At 43.9% G+C, this 21,479-nt stretch overlaps 1 long non-coding RNA gene across 2 annotated transcripts in view; it reads right to left on the bottom strand.

Moving 5' to 3' along the window:
• Positions 1–21,479, bottom strand: part of LOC119704434 — a 122,371-nt gene that overhangs the window by 53,345 nt on the left and 47,547 nt on the right. The window contains exon 1 of one of the 2 annotated variants that reach the window (XR_005257972.1): positions 12,126–12,210. The exons of the other annotated variant lie outside the window; for it this stretch is intronic. This is a non-coding gene — a long non-coding RNA (uncharacterized LOC119704434). Of the gene's footprint in view, positions 1–12,125; positions 12,211–21,479 lie in introns of those variants that run through there. 2 annotated transcript variants of the gene reach the window in all.

Raw genomic sequence — 21,479 nt, 5'->3', positions numbered from 1 at the left:
CAACTTGGCTGATAAGAGTGGCTCAGCAAATGAAGCATGTGAAGAAAAATTGTAGTAATCAAAAGGGGCCTCTAGTCTCATTTATTTATTTTTTTTCTAACATATGACAATGACACAAAGGTAGAAAGGAGATATGACATTTAGGCTTTCAAATCATCACTGCAGCCTCGGAAAGGGCCTGACTGATGGATTGGGTTAATTAACTATCCATTCCTGGAGTGTCCAGCACAGCAAAGGCCGGCTCAGCTGTGGCCGGTGCCACACGCAGGGCTGGAAGGATCTCATACAAAGAGCTTTGGAGCAGGGAAAGCAGTTCCTGCTTAAATAACTCCTAATGGAGGGCTGTGTTTGAACAGCGATGAGAGGCTTTTATGTGCCTTCAGCGCTGTGAAAGAGCTTAAAACGTGAACTCTCAGCTCTCTCCTGGCCAGAGGAGATGAATGAAGGTTGTCATTGTTCAGGGCGTCATCACCATCAGAAGAAATTTTAGACTCCGCCGGGAAGGGGAAGCAGTTTTTCATCTGAGAAGCCTTATCTGTTGTGCAGAGCTGTAGTCAATACAGATTTTCTCCCGGACAGAGACAGTACAGCTCATTCTTGCCCCACTCGTGCTCTGTCTGGCTGCTCAGGTGCCATAGGTGTGCTCTGCAGGACACCTGAAGGACACGGTGACAACGTCCCCGTGGCAGGGGAGCAGAGCCAGCCCTGGTGGTCCAGGCTGTCCCACTGAGCTGTGAGCTGCAGGGTGCTGCAAGGACAGGGCAAAGGCACAGAGCCTGTGTGTGCAGGGCTGTGCAAGGGAATGGCAGCCCTGGGAAGCCTCCTGTGAGCTGTTAGAGCAGCTGCAAACACTGTGCTGACACATATCATGTGTCACTTTGGCCTTTCCATCAGCCAGAAGCTAGAAGGAGCAAAGTTATTATTATAAAGTTACTGTTGCTGTTCCCTTCCGTGGCTGCAATTTCTAGACCATATTCCTTAGGGAACGCAGCATTTAATGGGATCCAAAGGCAGGATTTAGCTCATGGCAGTGCAGTGGTCAGGAGGAACAGGTTTGGGGGCTAGGAATGCTTATTTGGTGCTCACTTCTTAGTGAGCTGCTGATACAAAAAGAAACGTGATTAGTACACAGTTCTTGGGGGACTTCTGCAGTCCTGACTGCTCAAAAAACTATTCTGTTGTTCATTTATGCTCATATTAATCACACCTTATGACCCAGAGGGTGGGGTGGCCTGACTTGGACCTCCATATACCTGTGTATAAGCTAATATAGTTGTCCATCTTCCCTGGTGAAGGAAATTCCGTGGGCAAGGGATACCAGTAATCACTAATTCCTCTTCTGAACAAATTGAGTGTAGCAAGACTTGACCACAGTTGCATTTTTAGCAGATTGAGGCCCATGATTTCAGACTGAGGTACCTTTCCCTGTACAGTCCTGCTGCAGGCTCACACTGGGGTATTTTTGTAGCCATTTCTCAGAAAGGGATCCCATATCCCTCTGAAAAAAAACCAAACCCTAAACGGGATTAACACTGTCAGTGTACAGAAAAGCAGTGGAGTGGATAAAAGGGATTGCTAGGCTCTGAATTCCCCATCTGCTGGCTGCTAGGTTGTGACAGGATGGTCTGAAATTTGTTCCAAGAGAGGAGTACATAGCACAGAGCATTTCCAAGAATAAGGCTCTTTTTCCAGGAATTAATTCTAAATTTCAACTATTCAAATTAACCTGCCATGAGGCCCCCAGAGTGTGCACTCACAAACAGGAAGCTCTCCACTCATGGGGAAAAAAACACATTTCTGAATCCTGCACTTGACTTAAAGATGTGAAACCTGTAATTCTTCTACTAATTTTAGGAATGCATGGTAGGAGCAGGAGGCCAGCAGAAGCTGAGAAGCCTTTTGCTGGCAGCAGTCAGAGCAGAAACAAACCAAAAATTAACTAAAACAGTGCACACTTCTCAGAAAACCAAGGAATTATTCATGCAACGGAAAGGCTTTTTTTTTAGTGGATGAGCAAATAATTTTGCATAGCTGATGAACCTGAAAATTGCAAAGGAGAAAGCAAAGGGAACTTGTTTCTGAGGGTTATAATTTGCTCAGTGCTGGTGCAAACCCTTTCAAAGTGCCTTGCTTTGGCCCCTCAGCCACAGACCCTCAAGGAGCAGAAGGGAAGGACGTGAGCTCTGCAGCAAAGTGTGAGATGTTCCTGGGACTGAAAACGCTGGAGATTATTGGTGCCCTCACTGCCATAAAGAAACAGCCCCAGCAGGGGAGGTAACACCCGAGGAGACGGCACTGCTCATCCCCACCCCACGCCTTCCTCGCCTGAAGCGCTGAGGAGCATTTTCACACCTGTGAGATTTTCACACCTTGTGCCCCACGTCTCCCCCAAGTCGGTCAACAAAGCCACAGCAAGGTGACAGTCAGGAACAGGGTGCAGGTTATATCAGCCCTGAACACAGCTCTGTTCCAGGCACATCAGACAGGCCAGGGAGGTGGCCAGGGAGCAGAGGAACAGCTGCTTTTCAAGCCCTACTCCATCCCCCATGGTGGTGGAGCACAAGTTTGCCTTGCCTCAGTCCAATTCCTGTGTCCAGCTGCACAGACACAGCATCTCTGGAGATACAGTGGATGTGGCCTCACTGTTTTTGCAGAGGAGACTAAAAGTAATTGAACAAAATCTGTTTTCGATTAAAGAGACTATATCTCATAGAGCTTTTTTCTTTTTTAAATTGCACTTAAATGGCTTTTATGTAGCTTGTTATTTTGCAATAAGATTAACACCAAGGTGGATTGAATTACCTGTTAATTCAACACATAATTTACTGGTACCTCCATGTGCCATCCAGGATATATTTAAAGACGTCTTGACAACGGATCCATAGAGCACACAATAAGGACATCATTACTTAAGAAGATACATCCCCAAAGAGACACATGACATTAACCCCATCTGTAGATGAGTAATCAGAGCTAAATCAGGAACATTCCCATTTAATCTAAAAGAAATGGTGCCCTATAAATTCCACATACAAAAATCCTAGCAATTTACCACATGATTAAACCATAGTGATTTTTTTTAATATACAGCAGTTTTGCTGAAATATTTTAACTTGGGATCCTAAAAAAAAGATTTATAGCTCTGAATGCAACGCTCCTGCTTGGAATAATCAATACTGATTTTAATATACTTTTTAAAAGATTTAGTTCCTTGTTGCGGAAAAGATTTAAATTGCAGGGTGCCAGCAACTGATGAATTATGATTTAGGGCCAAATCTGTTTCACTTGGAAGAATGGTGATTTTAAATTCAATGAAGTTTCTCTGATGAGTAGAACAAGGAAGTTTTGGCCCACATTTTTCTTGAAAACCCACCAATAAAGTAATTATCTTGTCACGCTGTCAGCCATGTGTATTTATGGCTGGGAAGCTTCACGCCCTGTAGACATGTGACAAACAGGCACTTTCTCTTCCCCCAGCTCTTCCCCCAGCGCTGCCTTGTGGCACAGCGAGGGTGGGAGAAGCACCAGGAAGGTGGATGTGGGGTCACACCCAGTGCGCGCACGGCTCCATCCCTGAGTGTGTTTACTTTACACACCTGAGGAATGCTCTGCAAGGTTTTGGTTTCAAATGCTGGGTAACAGGGAGCCTGGTGGGACTTTCCTCACCACTGCACGCTGAGATGGGGTGAGAGCCCAGCCAGGGGCCACCAGCCTCTCACTTCAGTGCCCTGCTCTCACCCGAGCGATTAATGCTCTACATCTGCAGCACGATAGTTGGATAAAAACCTGGTATTTAATCTTGTCCATCCCCAAGCAGTTCGTGATTGCTCCCCAGAGTCTATTCATGAGCGCTTTGTTCATTCCAGCTTTAAATGACTCAAGAGCTGATAGGGACTCCACCACCTCCCGTAGGAGATAAATCAGTACACTTAAATAAAAGACAAGATGGTATCTAGCATGCTGTTCCTACAAGATTCACCATTAGTTCCTACCCCAAGGCAAGCATGAAATAAACATTCCCTGCTCCCGGGTTAAGTGCCTGCCTTTCCTTTGGTACAGTGTGGTACGGATTGTGCTATCATCAACATAGGAAATTAACTTCTCCCCGACGCTGACAGAGACACATTTAACATACATAGTTTGGCACCACATCCAGCATTAATTTCCCAGCCCCAGACACGAGGAACGGAAAAGCTTTATTAGATCACTCAGTCCTGCTCACTGTTAGGCAAATGATTTGCTTCTTAGTGACAGCCCCTGGAGTTTTCTCCAGTCCAAATTGTAAAATCCCGCAGCACAAAGATCACCTCCCTGTGGACTGCACATTTGTCTACACGTTTGTATTTACATCTGCATTTTCTGCATCTTTCTTAAAACAGCCCTTATTTTTCTACATGCACTTTGAGGATACCCTTTCACTAATTCCTTCCCGCTCCTTTTTTGGCCCTGCTGTAGGATTTTTCACAAGTTAACCAATCCATCTCCTCATAATGACTGTGAGGTTTTCAGATTTTACCTCTACTAGCTAATGTCTTTCTCATGCAGAGGCCTGAAGGATGGAAGTGGCATCTCCAGCAGGTTCCCCATGGCCAGTGGGTAGATGTGCCCCTGTGAAAATGCCTTTGTTATGTCCTTCCTCCACCAAGGCCAGATCCCAAAGGTCTGCCAAGCTCCCCATTTCCACCAGCACCCTTGCTTCTTTCTGTGATGAGATGTATTGTTTCTCTTCACATGGATTAACTGCAATTTTCCTATTTTTAACATTAATGTTATTTTACTCTAACCACATTTTCCCTCATATCTAGGCAATTACAAGACAATTCACTGCAAATTTTCATGGGGATAGTTCATTACGTACTAGAAAATGTACAATAATGAAGCGTGAAAAACATGGCAGCTTGCAGTGGCATTTCCTTTTCAGACTGTGAATAAAAGTGGAGAAATAGTGTTCTGTAGAGCCTAGGAAATCTTTGAATTAGGAGAGAGTAAGATTTTTTAAAATTAAAAAATAGGGCAGAAACTTCCCATATAAATGATGGTGTGACTAATAATGTATCAATCCTATTTTTAATTCCTCCTACAGCATTTCAATTGCCTTTTAATTTTTATGATTTTGCAGGTTAAAAAAATCCCCAAAAAATCCAAAAAGAGACGTAACATGTGGCTACATGGTTGGAAATCCATGGCTCAATGATATATGTACTGTAAATGTTTGCTTAATAAAAAAAAAAAAGGCAAAATTCAGTACCTGAAGGGTTAAATCATACTCCTAAATGTTGATTCTGCTATCTGAATAAGCACCTTTTGCCAAAATTGTCCTTCCTCAGAGTGGAAGATCAAACATCGTGGTGACAAATTGGTTTATCTCAGACCAGGTGCTCAAGTCAAAAGATGCTTTCAAAAAGGACAAATCTCAGGGAGGAGAGAAATGGCTGTGATCACATTGGGCTCTCCTACACGAGCAAGCTCCCAGCACACACAGACAGAGCAGGCACTGTTACAAGAAATTGTGCAGCAAGCTTGCCTCAAGCATTCCTCTCTCCCACAGGCTGTATAATAAATGCAAGAAATGATTCAAAAGGACCATTCTTGCTTCCCTCAGACATATTTTGCTAAACCATAGCAATAAAGATCAACTCCACCAGTTTCTTTTTCTCCCGCCTCATGTCTTTCTGCATCTGTCAACATTATACTTCATCTAAAGAGTGGGTTTTGTATTTTACAGCTCCTCACAAAGAGGCAGGCAAGAGATGGATCTTACACCAGGCACAGACGTACTGGGGACTGGGGGGAGTGTGGGAAAAGGGTGTCCTAAAGGTTTTGGGGACTCTTGTACCTCACTGCTAGCACTTGATGCAGGCATGTGTACGCACCAAATGTAGTATTCCATCACATCAGGTCTGCATCTGCTCCTCCCTCCACTGGAAGGAATTCAAAATATTTTCTGGTTGCTGCCCTTTAGCTATCAAAGGCAGCACTTGGAATAGGAACAAAATATGTAATGGTTTCAGGAAAAGTTGCTTCTCACAGATCCCTAAAAATGGAAATAGTTTTAGTAGCAGTGTCGGAAGATGGGGAGGACTGGGGATTTTATGGAAGAAGGGGGCATTTGAGGAGCCTGCAGGCAGTTCACACTGCTCACTTTTAATGCCAGAGCTCATCTCCTGAGCCTGAGGAGAGCAAAGGACAGTTTTGGGAGCCAACATGTTAAATGCCTCAGGCTTTCCAGTATAAAGACCAAGAGCTGTGAACAGGCAGAAGTGTTGCAGCAAGCTGCCCATGGACCTTGCTATCGTGACACAAGAGAGGTTTCTGTTGCTGGGGCATCTTTGCACATCCCTGGCTTTCCAGGAGACAGTAACATTATTCCCTAGCAAAAGCTGTCCCCAGGTCTTAGCATTTGCCCTCCAGCAGCTGATTCTTTTAGCTTTGCAGGAAATGATCCTGCACACCCCCACCCCCAGCCTCTGCTCTGCCCTTGAACAGAGGTTCCCTGAGGATCTGCCTGCAGTGCTGAGCCTTGCTTTCCCTGGAAACCCTCTGGGGAGTAAAGCCATGGGAAATGCTGGATTTACCTCTGCACCCTATTGCCAGCTTGGAAAGGAAGATAGCCCATTATTCCAGTGGGCAAAGAATTAAGTTGTCAATTATAAAACTGAGAGAAGGGCTCCTATAAAGTGAAATAAAGGAAGAAAATGCAGCTACACATTGCATTTAACCAGATTCTTTCTGAGCTGTTTCAGAGCCTCAGCTGAAGCAGTGGTTAAGCTCCAATCCAGGGCTGGCTGCTCTGGGGCTTTTCTTCCAGCCAAGGGTGCTCTGTCCCTCTGCCAGGATAATCCTTCTAGCTTAAAATAGGCTCTTGCTGCAAGGCTCTCACAAACATTACCAAATCACTGATCACAAGCAGCAGTCCCTTATGCATTTCTTATTAAATTAACAGCATTTGCTTTGAGTTCCTCATGAAAACCAAACATGGATTCTTCACAGGGAAGAAATATTTGGCATTTTGGTGATTTCAATAACCTTGTTAACTTCCTCTTCTTCCCAAGAACAGAGGCTAGTGTTGATTGGGGCGTCCTGATGAAAAAAAAAAGGCCATTTATAAAACATTATACTCAAATGACTGATGAAAACAAGAAGGATGTGGATAATCACAGACAAAAGAGATTGGTAAGCACTAGAGAAGAGTCCAACACACATTGTGTGGATGAGGTAGGTTGAGGGGCTCCAGTAAAGGATATAAAGAAGGGAGGACATCACACAGTGTGATCATCGTAGCGTCCTGCACAGGGCCATGAGTTGGACTCGATGATCCTGATGGGGCCCTTTCAATTTAACACATTTCTATGATTCTGTGACTGAAATATATGTAAATTGCTAATTTACAGCATCATTTTCATTTATTCTTCATCAGCTATAGGCAGCACTTGCATTTAACCCTAATAATTCACCATCCTGTATGCAATCCTGGTGTTGAACCCTAGACCTTTCTAAGGTGAGACTGGCACAGAATGGGTGCATGGCAGTCATGTAAATGGACTTAATTTCCAAGAGTCTCCTGACATGACTTTCAAAAGCACTGGGAACTAGAGGTGTGCAGAGTCAAAAAGAGACGGAACGGCGAGGTAAAAGAGGAACTCGGGAGTCTCTAGCTCCATTTCCTCAGCTATCACCAGCAAATTCCCTTCTTCTGCTTTCTCATTATCAGTGTTTTTTTTGTCAGAGTTAACATCTGATGGTCACTGCCCTACTCAGGGGCCCTGCCCTGCCCTGCCCTCGCAGGGCACTGCCCACCCAGCTGGTGTCCCTGGAATCAAGCTCAGCAAACTTCTGGAGTTCTCATTTCTCCTGGAAGTGTGTGCCTGGGAATGCCCAGGGAGTCTCACTTAGCAGAACAATGAAACACAGGCCCATTACTCTGCCTGTCAAGTTACTTACAAGCTTCTCCATCACTGCAGTACCTACTGTCTTTATATTGTTGTGGATGAAAGGAATTTATCCCCCAAGGTAAGGAGATGTTAGCCCTAGCCTATGAACCTTGAGCTAGAGGCTAAGACCACACAGGGAAGTTTGTGGCTCATTGGGGAAATTCACTGTTCTCTAAACCAACTTCCAAATCCTGCTTTCCTCATCAGCTCTTCTCCATTTCATTACAGCACATCCCTTGACATCAAATAAGGCTTTTGCATTTATTTTTCTTTTATGTTCCAAAAAGAAACTTCTGGCAGTCTTTCGTGAATTTAATATTTTCTTGAAAAACAATATTTTCACAATGATCTCTAATGAGATTCCACAGCCACCCCCAGAAACAGATCCTGTATTTCCAATTCTTGCATGAAGCAAGGAAGGGGAGTAAGAAACCACATCATTTATTTTTTTAAGTGACAGAAAAATACAACTCAAACAATCTTTCTGAAACCTTGTGAGAGCTCAGCTCCATTTGGTCATGACAAACACTCCTAGGCTGCATATGCTCCTTGAAAGTTTAACTCTGTCTCCAAACCCACTGAAATGAATGATTTTCCATTGGGGTCTACCTGTAGAAAAATTCTCATACACATCAGAGGGGCAAAACCAGGTCTGATCTGGTGCAAATACTCCTCTAACAGGCTTTAATGCCCAAGTGTGTTTATGTGGCAATGTCCACAGACAGTGAGGAGCTTCCTCCTCTGGGAAAAATTGCTTATTTTCTCGTAATATGGTCCATGCCCAAAGCCAAACATTTGCTTCTCGAGATGTTCCTACTCCCTCCAGATAAATCATCCTGGCAGGAATGACTCAGCAGGGGATAAATTTCATCAGGGGCCAGGATATCACTTCATCCTTCCTTTCAATGTAATCGGAGGTTTTTAATCAGGGACTCCTTCTGATTACTCCCAAGTGCCATAAACAACCAGGATTTGCTATCATGCCTTTGGATTATTACCAAAATCTTAGTGATATAATACACACCATGCAAAAAAATTATTACCACTGCAAGTAGAGAAAATGCTGGCAATTAAAAAGCACTAACTTCCATGCTGGCTGCTTTAAACAAGTCCTGCTATTATAATCTCCGATAATAATTAATCCTTATTCCTTACACAATCCAGAGGTCCTCTCACAGATTTGAAGAAGCCGCATTTGGGTTTGTTTGTTAATTTATTTATTTCTTTATTTATTTATTTTAAGGAGTGTGGTCATCAAGAAATCTGTGAGACCCAAGGAGTTGATTGATCACGAGGTCCTATCAAATGTCAAAGCTGGCCCTCACTGACCTCCCATCTATTCAGAACTGCTTTGATTTAATCTACAAGCTGGCTGCCTCTCCTGCCTGTGAGTTCTGTCTGTAACCCATGTGTCAGTGTTTTGAGATATGACCTGCTTCACGCTTCATTCATCTCGTCTGAAGGACGGAAATTAAACTGGAGGGTCAGCGAGGGGCACAGCTCAAAATACACACACATTAAACTGGAGTCTTTTGTTTGGGCCCATCAGAAGAGTTAGAGCAGCCATCAAAAATAATATTCAAGTGGAATTGATTTTCTTTTCCCTATTGAAATTTGTAATACTAATAGATGTGGAAGGGTGGCAAGCCTTGTCACAGAAGGAAAAATAATCATGGTGCCTTCCTAAAAGGCTTGTGACACTTTTAATCGTATCAGTTTATGAGTGTGTGAACACCTCCAGGTTTAGGAGTGTGCAAAAGGCAGTATTTCCATTGTACATCCAGCATTTCAAGCCTTTTTACGCTGGTCATAATATTACATCTTGAGCTGAAACACAGCGGGAAGTTCACAGCCTGGATCACAGTGTTTTAAACCTCATCCATCTTCCTTGGGTTTTGTTATAATTTGGAAAATGCTTAGCTCCAGTTCTTGTCCTGTGGAACACAGCCAGCAGCTCAGATGGATAATTCTCAAGGGTGACCACGGATTTACAGAGCAATTTTCATTCTGACTTTTCCTTGGCCAGGAGAGTGAGTGTGAAGGATGAAGCCTCAATGGCCATGCGAGCCTTCATGCACTCCGACAGCTCTGTCACGAGCTGGAGACTCACAGATGTGCCCCTTGCCTGAACTGCAGGGCAAGCCAAGGCTCCTTCAGGCTGGCTGCAGGTGGACCAGGGGAATCTCAGCTCCAAGGGTACCAGGATGCACCCTGAGATGCTCATGAACAAACCACATGCACCCCAGACACTCAGTGGGACATGCAGCTGAGAAAGCAGATGTTTCTCTTTGCAATCCCTTCTTTCTCACAGGTGTGTAAAAAATTCCCAGCTTGCAGACACAGTTTGTAGAATCACAGAATATCCTGAGTTGGAAGGGACACAAAAAGATCATCACTCCAACTCCTGGCCCTGCACAGGACACCCCTGGAATCACACCATGTTCCTGAGAGCGTTTTCCAAACGCTTCTTGAGCTCTGTCAGTCCTGACCCCTTCCCTGGGGAGCCTGCTCAGTGCCCAGCCACCCTCTGGGTGAAGAATCTTTCCCTAATATCCAACCCAAAGTCCCCCTGACACAGCTCCTTGCCATTCACTCAGGTGCTGTCACTGTCGCCACAGACAAGGAATCAGCGCCTGCCCCTAATGAGAAGTTGATATCATGGTTGATAAAAGTTCATTGCACCAACCTCTTGGGCATGTAGATTGCTACAAAGTGATGGCATTTAACTAAAGTCCACACTAAAAAAAAAAGAGCAAATAAAGGGGCTTGCACACAGCACTCCCTTGAGAAAACTGGTGATTGTCACCATTTTTGTAAATCATCTTGTCAGTTCAGCAATATAAAAAAGCCCAAATCCCTCTGTTTCATGTCTTTCTTCAACCTAGTATCTGTTAGAAATTAATTCAATTAAAAACCCTAACAATTTAAACTAAAAAGCTCAAGGAGACAGTGTTTTGGAGGGTATGCTGCTGCTTGCAAATCTGCCTGCCAATCAACAACAGAAAAAAAATATAGTGATTTGTAAAGATGTTTCTTCATTGGAAGAAAAAAAACAGCATGATATTTATCAAAGGCACATTTGCCCTTGAGCCTGAAAAAAGAAAGCATGAAAATGCCTTCAAATTCTTTTTAGTTCTAAGGCATGTCTTTTTGTTCATGCTTAACTGCAGAAGAAAAATTAGGAACAAGTGTGTGCATATCAGTGCATGTGTTAGCATAGGCTTTAATTGGCTAGGAGTAAATTAATGGCTGCTTGCAATATTTCTGGCAATCTGTTATAAGCTATGTAAATTTTTAAAAGAGGTTTCTTGAAAAGGCTGGCTGAAATCCTGTAATTCATATTCTGCTGGGGGAATTGATTGGAGAAATAATAATGAAATGTTTTACCTCAGTGATGAATCTCAGTTTTGTAGCACTGCAATTTTTTAAATATTCTTGTAAATAATGCTATGAGTGTTTCTAAGAATAATCTACTTGAAATAAATATATCTGTCTCTGAATTAATAGCATTTTTTCACTGCTCTTTTTTACCTCTTTTGTAGGCCAGCATTCCAGGGGTTCATTGCAAAGCCAGCATTAGCTTTGATATTATTATAATAAATTAAAATTCAACATTTGTTACCATGTGACCTGCTCCCACAGATTTTATTATCAGTTTTGCTACTGAATTCAGTGGGAATTTAATCAAATCTTTAAGAGGAAGTTCCAGTTTTATAGAGAGGAGTTGGAAATGGCCCAAGAGAGCACTGACACTTCAAGGTGAGCCTGCCTGGGTTGTTTTGGTGGGAGCCACTAAACATTGATTGGGACAGTGGAAAAACATCTAACTTGGCTGCCCAGGGCACTCATTAAGGCTGCAAGAGGAGAATTAAAGTCTCACGTGAGGCAGATGAAGGGCGTGGGGCTGAACCTCCCACAATCACTCTCCTTCAGCACACCCAGGGAAAGGGAAAAGCTCCCATGGCAAAGAACCAACTACTGAACAACCTCACTCCACTGATGGATCCAACAGCTGCCCCTGAACCACACAGACCATATGGGCTCAGTGACCAGCTCTCAAGAGCACAACACAGATCTTTCAAAGGTTCACAGTGCCATACCCAGGGTTTCCCTCTGGTTTCCAGGGAAATCACAGTGATTGTGCTCCAGTTGAACACACACCATGTGCCCAAGCAAGTTCTAATTGCTGTTCACCTGGGGGATGCACAGGCAGAAAGAGATGATTCCACTTTTCTGGGGAACAACCCCAGCAGCAGGAAATTCAAGCCAAAGAGTCCCATTCCTGAAACAACAAAGAAAATTGGAAAGTTTTATTGCTTGTCCAAGGCAGGTAATACTGAATGTCTTTCAAGGAAAGCCCCAAGACAGGAACTGGCTAAAAAGCTAATTACTGGTATAGCTTTTATTATGGCTGTAAGTATAGCTCCTGTAATGTGCCTGACTGCCTTAGCTCCACTTTTCTCTTATCTTGTATATCTGACATTTTCCTTTTTATTGCTTAGGAGCATGTAAGAAAGTATCTTGTACTGTCAATAATGCTGTTATCCTTTAATAAAAAATTAGAAGCTACCAAAAAAAAAAGAAAAAAAAAGAGTGAGGGAGGGAAAGAGAAGGCTATGAAAAAATATGGCTCAATGCCTAGAAAACTTCAATATGCTGTAAAGGGAAAAGACTGCTAATTAGGTCTTGCACAGCCTATTCTAGTCCCCTCTGTGCTGCTAGAAATTTAACCCAGCTCACTTGGCTGATGGTTGGAGAAGTGGGAATAGAGTGTGGGAGCTCTGAAATCAGATTATTGAGATGATCTATGAAGTAATGAGTCAGTGAAATGCAGCTGGATGCAGGGATTTCACTGTTGGGCTCAAAACACAGGGAAAAGGTTCTTAAATTAAACAGAAGGCTGGTCCACCCCATGGCTCATCATTACACTTGGCTGTACTGAAGCCTCCCACCAGACTGGCCCCACGTTTGCTTGTGTGCTGAGTGATGCAAAGCAGGGGAAAAAGGCTTTGGAAAAGCTGACTGCTACTCCAGATGCTCTCAGAGATCAGCCACGCTGCTTTGGAAAAGAGGAAGAAAATGACACAGGGAATACCACGACAACTCTGCAGACCACAAGAAGACCTTGTGAATGCCCTCCTTGAGCTTCTAGCTTTTAACATCTCCATCCAAGCTCCATATTTCTCTGGGATAAATAGGAGGCAAACCCGTGTAGAGTGAAGAACATGAACTGGAGTTTGGGAAAGACAAATGGGATGGAAATGCATCTCTCCGAGCAGTCCTCCTCAGAGGTCTCAGCTCTCCTCCTTGCACCTCCTATGGCCCAGGTGGGCTTTCCCAGGAGCCCCCAGCTGGATCTGGTCCCTGCTCATCCAAGAGAAACCAGGCAGGAAGTGGTTCTCACGCAGGACCTCCAGCACAGCTGCTCACGTCATTCCCACTGTTTTTCATGGACCTGCTGTTTTGGGAACAGCTGCTCCCAAGTCATTTAGGTTTGATAACGTGGGGTTTTCCTCCCTGCACTTACTAATGATCTGCCTGCAGCTTTTGCTGCTGTTGTTATAATGACCTGGGTAAATCTGTCATCTTGCAGAGATTTCGATGACTTGAACTTGGTAAATGGTGTCCTGATAATGATTTCACTTGAGAAAGGTGATATTTTGAAATCTAACTACAGGAACTTAGCTGGAGATCAGCAGCTCAGTTATAAAAATTTACAGACAAGAAAATTTAGTTTGAAAAATATGAGAACTTTAAGTATTGTATCTTTGGGCAGAGGCAGGTGAAATAACATACACACCTTCCCTGCTACCATGGAGCAATAGAGATGAGCTCATAAACAAGCAAACAGCTACCTGCTAGCCCAACCAGGCAGTAGGCTTGGAAAGATATATGTATACACGAAAAACACATGGCTTAATTTGCATACTAATTAATCTGTAACACCTTATTTGCATATATATTAATCTGAAGGTGCTATATAAAATACTTACTTTTAGGGAGTGCTAGTGCGTACTTGACAGCCATGATAATCTTTATTTTAGCTTGAGAAAGGAATTAAGGATGACTTTGGCTAATATTAAAATGCAAGTTCAGAGAGACAAATGGAAAACATCAGCAGCCTTGGGTCACTGGGGTAAACTCCATCGTGGCTAAGGAATTTATTCAGCCTTTGCAGTTCAATGAGGTGACTCAAAGAGTCAGAGGGGTTCATCACAGCCCTGTCTTCCCCTGGGCAGGTCCCTTGTGCCATCAGCCACAGAAATATGGTAATTCATGCTGAATTTAAAGCTGCCTCTCCTCCCAGAAACTGCAGCAGGCATCACAACAGACAAGTGCTCACGGAGCTGTCTCAGCTCAGCCAAGGCATGGAATGGTGATGGGAAAAACTGAGGTGGTTCTGCTCAGCTCAAAAGTCTGCATGGGGCTGAGGTGGGCACTGGATCATTGTCCCAGCCTGGTTGTGTCTTTACACCAAAGCAACACAAACCAGATGTGCTGCTTCATCCCAAATGCATCATTTTGTGCAGTGATGGCCAGTCTGAAGGCAGTTTCGTCAGGAAAACTTTGGAGACAACAGGCTTCCAGGGCACGTTGGACCACATGCAAAGCTGGACAGAAATTCCTGCCTTTCTGACCCATGTGCTTGGGCACATGGTTTCATTGTCAGGAAGGGAATTCTCAACTAGATGAGTTAAAAAATGCCTAAACCCATTAAAAAATGGTTTAGTGGAATTGGTCCACTAAATCTTTGACCCCAGACATAGACAACTTGTGCTCACATTACTGTGGGGTGCAGGTGGGCTTCCACAGCTTGTCCCAAGCAGCACATAGGGATGAGGATCTCCTGGCTGGAGCACTGTCATTGCCCTGCCTTTCGAGAGGCATTCCTATCACAGGAGAGAGCACTGAACAGGAGCAAGATGATTTTAAGACAACTATTATTTACCATGCAAGCTGTAAACTGTGATTAAAGGTGCTCTTTTTGCTAAGACACAGCTCTTTTTTACTGCAAGCTCTGCCTTTAAATTCTGCTGATATTTTGAAAAGGACAGGCACAGAGGGAGTGCAGTGGGGGCTGGGAAGCATCTCCAGGCAGACCAGGCTGAAATGGCTGCAAGCACAGTGTGCTTTTCTCCCTGAGGTGAAGGAGACGACTGTGGTGACCAAGGCTTGATATGGCTGTTGATTTTGGGAAGAAGTAGTGTTTGCTTATCACAGAAGGGAAAGCACATGTACTGACTGATACATTCCCAGGGAGTGTTATAGATCCATTTAATCCAAAAAATATTTAGCAAATCTATACTGAAATCAGTTCCCGAGCAGGCTCATATGTTACAGTGCCATGGCAATAAAATCAACCCTATGTGATTCCTGTTCTCCTCAGTGGGGTGACTTAAGGGACTCAGGTTATGAGACCTGGCAGCTGGACATTACTTCTGGGGACCTTGGCTTGCACCATGCAGCAAGAGGAGGGAGAGGGGACACGAAGATCAGCCTGCTAAACACTCCTGCTCAGTGAGATCTTGCCCAGGGGGAAACCTTGCAAATCCTGCAGCTTGCAGAGCCAAGGCAGCAGCTCACGTGGAGGCAGCTGCCTTCCCCTCTCCCGTGGCCACAGCTGTGCTGGAGGTTCAGCCGGGGCCAGGGGAATCCTCCATACTCAGGGCTGTTCCCTCTCCTCTCTGCAGCTGGTCCCTCTGACTGCCATCTGGAAATACCTTTCCTCCTGCCTTGGTGCCAAGGAACAGCTTGCTTACACCTTGCTGCTTCTGCACAACCCTCCATAGCCCTCCTCCTTGCCAAATTCCTCCCTGCAGTCCCCAGTGAACGGCACAACTCCCTCGTTACTGATTTGTTTTCACTGCCTGCCTACGAGCTTTCCAAAGAGTGCTTCAGCCTTAGGAAAACATCCTTCCCCTTAGCAATCTGGATGCTGTTTGCCTGGCAAAAGCCTTCAAGGGATATGGATTCTGGACCGTCACAATTTTAAAGAGGGCCTAGAGAGATCATAGTGCTAATTTTAAACAGATGGCCTTGACACTAAGAGATACCTTGATTAAATTAAATCTGTGCTCAGCAAAGCTGTGGCGTAGCTACAGTGCCCCTATTTATAGAGGATGCCATTGTGCTGATGTCTGTAACATGGACTCTGCTTGGGTTCAGTTTCTTATCGCCTGAAGGGAATAAACAGCACTGGGAAAACGCAAAATCTTCTTTTTTTTAAAGTGAGTTAAGCAGCAGGTAAGGCGTTCTCTGCAAGGAAGGCATTACACCCACGTAGCAAATGCCATGGGAACGGAGGAGCTCCCAGCACCCGTTCCCAGCTGCTCCACGGGGAGGTCCCCAGGGAGGCCCGGCCACACCGGCTCCTGCACCTCGGAAAGCCCCGGAGAACCCGATGAGCCGAGAGCAAACATGCAAAATATGCACTTAAACGTTAAAAATTAATGTTGGCATTTATTTAGAAATGAGAGCTGGCAGCTCTCCAATGGTTCACCAAGTGCATTAACAGTCAAACGCCCATTACTTCCTCCCCTTCCCACTAACAAGAGTGTTTTGAAGAGGCGAGCTCTGCAAGCTCCACAGCAAAGCGCATACCCCTTCCTTTTTTTTTAATTTAAGCTGCTAAAAGCAAAGGCTATTTATAGACAGTGGATCAGAGACAGGCTTGGAGAAAATCTAGATGAGCGTGCTCTAAAATTTAGAAGCGAGGAAGGATTGCCTCAGAGCCAAGGTTTAAAGCACAGGAATGTGGGCTCAGAGCTGCCTCTGTGCATCCCAGCACCCAACAGCCCTCTACTGCTCCCCCCAGCCCTCCTGCAAGGCTGGGATGCCTTGGCACACTTCTGCATTCTGATCTTCTCTAACAGCTATGAGAATCACATTAACACAAATAATGTTCCAGGCAAGCTCATCCCCAGCTTTGTCCCTACGTGTTTTCCTGACATGACACTGACCCTAGAATTTCCAGCCAGAGCTGTCCCTCCCTACACCAGCCACAGCTCCCAGACAGTTTTTTGTCAACAAACACCAAGCCCAATGCTTTTGCAGCACCATCTGTGATATTTGGGGTGCAGTAGTTCCTTGAATACAACTGTGCAGTAACGAGCACGTTCTGCAGCTGTCTGTTGGACACGGGAGATGTAACTACAGAGCTGCTTGGGGAATTTCTAGTGCATCCACTGTTATGGTATCACAGCATTCAGACATATGAGCTGACAAATTTTGTGGCTGTAAACAGCAGAGGCTTGCTGAGAATCTGGACACTGGTGTGTAAAATGGGAATACTTTCCTAACGTGAAGACAAGTGAAATCCGTATGGTCTTTCCAGGAAGTCTCTCAGCCCGCTGGAAAGCCTGCAACTGCTATATGGGAATAGTGTAATTTCAATATTGCCAGATCCCATAAGGACTTAGCAGTGAACACTGCATTAAATACTGGTTTCAGAAGCCGGATTTGTAAGCCTATAGAAAAAGGTTTTAGGCTATGCTGCTGGAATGAAATGAGAAAGGAATATCTTTATATAAATCTTTTATGATTATGGGTATGTCATCTATAGACCTCTGATTTTCAGACCTGCTCTAAGTAAAGAAGACAATTATTCTCTAGAAAGAGAATCCAGGGAGACAAAAATCACCACCAATGATGCAATTCTGAGCAGATAATAGGTCAGATTCTGTGCTCTTTTACAAGTAAGGAAAGGCGGAATAACTGGAGCCCTTGGCTTCAGTCCCACAAAGTTACCTCAGGGTCAAGCCAAAGCAACAGAGATTAGACTTTGATCCAATTTAAATTTTTAATTATTTTTCCCCTCAGCATATGTTTTCTTCTGAAAAGAGGTTGTGGTTTGGTTTTTGAGGAAAGTGTGCTGAAGTGCATAAGGAGCTGAGTCCTGCTGTGCTGGTGATAAAGCTGTGGGGAACCACTGGGGCTCCAGAGGGAGGGACCAGGAGGGATGAGGCCCTACATGGATCCACTCACCCCTGCTGCAAGGGCTATGAATGCAAAATCCATTCCTAATGTGCCACTTTCCACATTGTTACTGCTCCCATAGGTTATACTCATATTACTACACAATTTATACCCAAGTGGGAAAAGCCCAGCACCTCCCACACCATGCTGGGGACCAGGAGGAAATCTGGGGCTCTCCTGTTGAGCAGCCACTCCTTCCCCCTGCCCAAAGCACAGCAGCAGCCTCAGGGCTGGTTTGAGATGAGATTCCTGCTTTGCTGACCTGTACACTCCTCCCACCCAAAGAACCTTTGCACTGCTTGGGAGAGAACGAGGTGGATTTTACCCAGATGGCAGAAAAATAACATTGCAGATTACTGCCATTGAAAGCCTTGTTAGACTCTTGCTGTGCAATCTCTGCCTTATATTTTAGCAAAATGCTTGCCCTACACTCCAAAATCTCATTAAAAATCAAATTTAAAATGGAAACATTCACCTCTTCTATCTTATAAGCTTATTGCATGTGTTACATGTGGGTGGTGAGCATGTTAGGTACAATTTAGAACATAATTTCCAGAGAATTGAAATGTCACCAAGAAAAGGATTGTAAATAATGAAAGTTTGAAAGGAATCTGAGATCTTCGTAACAGATAATCACATTTTAATTCTGACTTATGGCTCATCCAATTGCCTACAGTTAGAGAAAAACAATTCCTTTTTCTTATTATATGGAGATCAGATGAATCAGATGAAAAGCCATCAACATCACAGCTTGGAAAACATATACCAATGTTCAGTGATGTGAGCAAAGCCCATGAAACTGCTTCAGTTTGTGACCCTTTTTATTGGTTTTCCTCAAATATTTATAAGAGGTCTGTGCTCATAAAAACATTAGTTGAAAAGTTTTCTAGAGATACCACAGATCACAGAATTATTGAGGTTGGAAAAGCAAGTTCATGGAAGGACTCCTGCTGAGTTAGGCTGCTAGGAAAAGCTGGAAATCTCTCTTCCTCTCTGTAGGCTTTTCAGAGAGTCAGCCAAGGACCAAAATCAGTATTAGATCACATGGTTTCCCAATCACAGGGTTGGAAGGATGACTATTGAATGGGAAATAGGCAGAGTGAATAGTTTATCCATAGCCCCAACAGGCAGGAATATGCTGGCATAATGCTTCAGATCTGATTTGAATATAAAAAACAAAATGCAGAGACATCAAACACTCTTTTAGTACAATTAGTAAAAGTAAAATTGGACAAAATGCATATAATAAATTATTGCAAATGCTTTGCCTAATGACTGTTACCACAAAGACAGGCTGCAGTGTCCAAGAAAAACAAGGGCAGAGGATTTCAGTGCCTAGACATGTTCTGATTTGGTTTAAGCCTGTTTCTCTCTTGTTGCTCCCCAAAACCTTGAAGCTTTGTACTAAGGAATTGCCACTAACTGGGGCTTTTTGCAGCTGAGAGACCCACTCAATGAAAATTTCTGACACAAGCCATCACCAACAAGCTAAAAAGGTAATAGAAGCCATAAAGATAAGATTTTATGTGAAGCCCATCCCCACTGCAAAGCAAAGCTGTATCCCAGAGTGTCCATCAGCCCATGGGCAGGGAGGGAGAGAGGACCTCAAGATTCATTTGTCTCCCCCTCATAACTTCTTGCCTTTTGCCACAGCCCAGTGAATTTCCCAGCTCCCCTTGCCCAGGCCTGCTGAGTTATGCACTCACAGATGCTCATGCATGTACACACACCACTCAAAGGAGGGAAAAAACCAGTGCAGAGCAATTTCCAAATAGCTCATTTCACTCATTATGCTCTCCATGTATCTTCCTCTTGGTCCTCTGCCATCCTGCTTTTTGCTAAACAGAATCAAGATCAGTGCTTTCTCATTTTCTTCCTGAAAGAGTCTGTACCAAGCTATGGCAAACACCTTCAGTTACTGACCCAGGAACACTCCACACCCATGGGTGATGTTACATGATCACAGAGCAAGCCCTCACTGCTCCCAAAGGCTGCATCCCAGTTGCCACTGGCCTTGCACCAGGGTCCCTTGCTCGCCCTGGGAGGGGCTGTGCAAACCCTGCTGGGTGAGTGTGTGTGTCCTCAGGTAGCCAGGGGACACCCAAGACGCACCACAGGTCTGCAAACAAATCCTTTTCCTTTTGAGTGTCTAACCCAAAAGTTAGGGAATAAAAGTTTTAAAAAAAATCACTTTGCATTGATGCAAAGCAGCATTTTTCCATGTTTTCTTGGCAAGACATAATTATGGTAACAAGCCAAAAAAAAAAAAAATATAGGGTATCTGTTTAAGATCTGACTAAACAATCCATTTGCATTTGTTAACCCTTGGCCTGATTGAAGCTGGGCTGCTCTGTACATGAGAATACCATATTGAATATTTTAAAAAGGAGTCAATTTCTTCCCCCTTCCCTTATTCTCCACCAGACAAACTCCCAAACAGTTCCTAAGCACCCTTAGCATCTTCGTGACTCCCTTTCCACCCACGTCTTCCTTTTTCCAAGCTTTCCTTTCTGCTGAGAGCCCGCCTCCCTGGGGGGAGATGCTTTGCCATAAAGACACAATTGTTTGAGATCCCAGTGTTGGCCTAGTTCAGCATTTGATGTCATTCCTTCAATTACCAACACTGAATTGCCTTTGTATTAAACGGGACAAAAACAAGGAAATGAATGAAAAATCACATCTACGACGTGATACAAGACCCTGTCAGAAACCATCAGACATTCCATCTTCACTCATATCCCCCAGAAAAAATAACCTTTCCACAAATTTAGACCTCTCATGTCAACTACAGGCTGCCCCAGGTAAACACAAGGAGACAGAGCAAAGAATGGGTTTGGGGCTCTCCTGGGATGCTTTGTGACAGCAAATGAGACCATTTTACTGCTCAAAAAAAAGAGTTTTGTATGGATATGGAACGTTTCCAAACAAGAGACAAGGTGAATTTCTTACACACTGCAAAACTGAATGATAATTTTTTAAAATAACTACATATGTTTTATTATCTTGGACTTTTTAATGCCTCACATCACTAATTGTAATAGTAATTATTAGCTCAGTTAATGAAAGCTTTGGAAACAAGATTGTGTGGGAGTATTTCAAGTCATGAGTTAAGTCTTTTAACTCAGCAATTGCCAAGGATTAATTCAGTTTTCTGTTTAAGCACTGAAAAGCTGGAATATTATTTTCTTGAACTGTGTTTGTGCTTGGCAGTTCTGAGTTAATTACAACTCCGTGAATGCCTTTAAATCAAATTCAGAGGTTTCCAGGTGTACATACCATGAGGTCCTGGTAAATCCTTCAACATCTGCTTGGGAAAGGATTACTGAACTTGAGTGATGATGCTGTTCTTCTGAAGGTCTGCCTGTTATGTATCTACAGCCATTAAAGGCACTACCAGTGCAATGGCAGTAAAAAGCTGAGGCTTGTGGAAGTTCTCACATAAATAAGGATTATACTCATGAATGTCTGGTTTGGGAATCATCCCCCTTAATTCTTCTGGATGGAGACAAGGTCTTGGTCAAAGCCCTGCAAAAATACAAGTTAATGCATAAATCACCAGTTCACCAGCCACAA

The sequence above is a fragment of the Motacilla alba genome, chromosome 9 (assembly GCF_015832195.1).
Source record: "Motacilla alba alba isolate MOTALB_02 chromosome 9, Motacilla_alba_V1.0_pri, whole genome shotgun sequence".
Taxonomy (NCBI): Eukaryota; Metazoa; Chordata; class Aves; order Passeriformes; family Motacillidae; genus Motacilla; species Motacilla alba.
This window is presented reverse-complemented; position numbering and strand designations above follow the sequence as displayed.